This window comes from Echinops telfairi, unplaced genomic scaffold, assembly GCF_000313985.2.
Source record: "Echinops telfairi isolate 266 unplaced genomic scaffold, ASM31398v2 ScPeMD7_7422;HRSCAF=8460, whole genome shotgun sequence".
NCBI lineage: Eukaryota > Metazoa > Chordata > Mammalia > Afrosoricida > Tenrecidae > Echinops > Echinops telfairi.
Window position 1 is genome coordinate 3,047,961 of NW_022111322.1, and position 2,035 is coordinate 3,049,995.

Consider the following 2,035-nt stretch of genomic DNA (forward strand, 5'->3'; position numbering starts at 1 on the left):
CCTACAAAATGGAAAAAAAGTTCCGCTGGGTGGAGCTTTGTAGCACACATTTTTCCCACTTGATCAGCATTAAGCAACTTGCTCTGAGTTAGAGCGCCCAGTGGCATTGCCTGGGAAGAATCTCTCTGTTCACAATGAATTTTTTCATAAAAGCAGTTGCACTCAAACCTTGTTTTTTGTGACAGCCAATTTAAGAGAACAGCTTGCAGCTGTGAAATTTTGTTTCCCGCTCAAGAAAAATACCACAGATACTGTTGTGATGTTGAACACAGCTTACAAGGACAGCACTATGGGAAAAACTCAAGTGTACAAGTGGTTTTCTCATTTCAAATAAGGTGAAATATCAATTGATGACAAACCTCATTATGGATGTCCGTCAACTTCCCAAAGGGACAAAAATGTCAACTCATAGTGCAATTGGAGTTTGTTTCAACAGGTCTGACTGTTAACAAGCTTCCTATTTAGAGGTTCTGAAAAGATTACATAAGTGTGCAACAAAAAAAAAGGGCCTGATTTGTGGCAGACAGGGGACTGGCTTTGCCAACACAACAATGTACCTGCTCATGCAGCTATCTCAGTGGGACAGTTTTTGACCCAAAACAGCGTGCCTCTCTTGCCCCATGCACCTTACTCACCTGGTCTCACTCTATGTGACTTCTTTTTGTTTTCACAAATGAAGAGGGACATGAAAGGAGAGTGATTTGATGATGTAAAAGAGGTGAAGAAAAAACAAGGGAGGTGATGTCAGCCATCCAAACAGATGAGTTTGAAAAATGTTTCCAATAATAGAATTGCAGATTTGACAAATGTAATGGAGTTTGACAGTGTAATGGAGAGTCCTTTGAAGGTGATAAGGTTGTTTTGGAAAAAACACATCTTTGGGGGGAAAGTCCAGTTTTTGGTGGGGGGAGATAGCCCCTCATATAATCCTGATTTTAAACAATGCAGTGTTCCCTTGTTCTGTTTTCACAACTGCCTCTTGATCCATGTACACGTTCAGCATAAAGACAATGAAGTGTTCTGGAATTTCCATTTTTCTCAAAGTTATCCACATAGTTTGTTATGATCCACACAGTTGAATGCCTTTTCATGGTGTTCCCAGGAACTAGTCTCTCCTAAAAACATGCAGAAAATACATCAGGTAAAGTATCACCATCCTTGCTTCTAAGAAGAATTCTGGCAATATTCTTCAGATGAAGACTATTGAAAGTACTGAGGACATCAATGCTTCCGTGGTGTGCCTTATTCATTATCCAATTTTCATATACATATGAGGTTACTAAAAATATTGTGGATTGGGTCAGGAGTACCTTGTCCTTAGGCTGGTATCTTTGCTCGTTAACACTTTAAAGAGGTTGTGTGCAGCAGATTTTCCCAATGCCATATGTCTTATCTAGGTCAAATGAAATCCCTGTCAATTTCCATCTTTTCTCCATACATCATGTTCATTTGTGAGGAGTTTTTACTTTGCTTTGAGTTTCAATCCATACTGAAGGTTGTGTAATCTGCATATTCCAAGTTATAATATGTTTTCCTCCAATGCTGATGCTGCATTTTTCTTCATGCAGTCTAGCCTCTTATTTGGTCAGCATACAAATTGAAAAACTATTGTGAAAGAACAGAACCATAAAGCACATATTTTCTGATTTTAAACAATGTCCTATTCCCTTGTTCTGTTCAAACGAATGCCTCTTGCCTATGCACAGGTCCCACAAGCACACAATTATTTTTTCTGTAATTCTCATTTTTCTGAATATTACCTATAGTTTGTTATGTTCCACACAACTGAATGCCTTTGCATAGTCAATAAAACACAAGTAAACATCTCGATGGTATTCTCTGCATCCCACCAAGGTCATACTGACATCAGTAATGATATCACTCAGGTCATGTCCAGCTTGAATTTCTGGGAACTCCCTGCCAAAATACAGCTGCAGCTATTTTTGAATGGCCTTTGATGAAATGTTACTTTCATATGATATTAGTGATATTGTTTGTTGATTCTGTTAGGCCAATTTTCTTTGAAATGGGTACA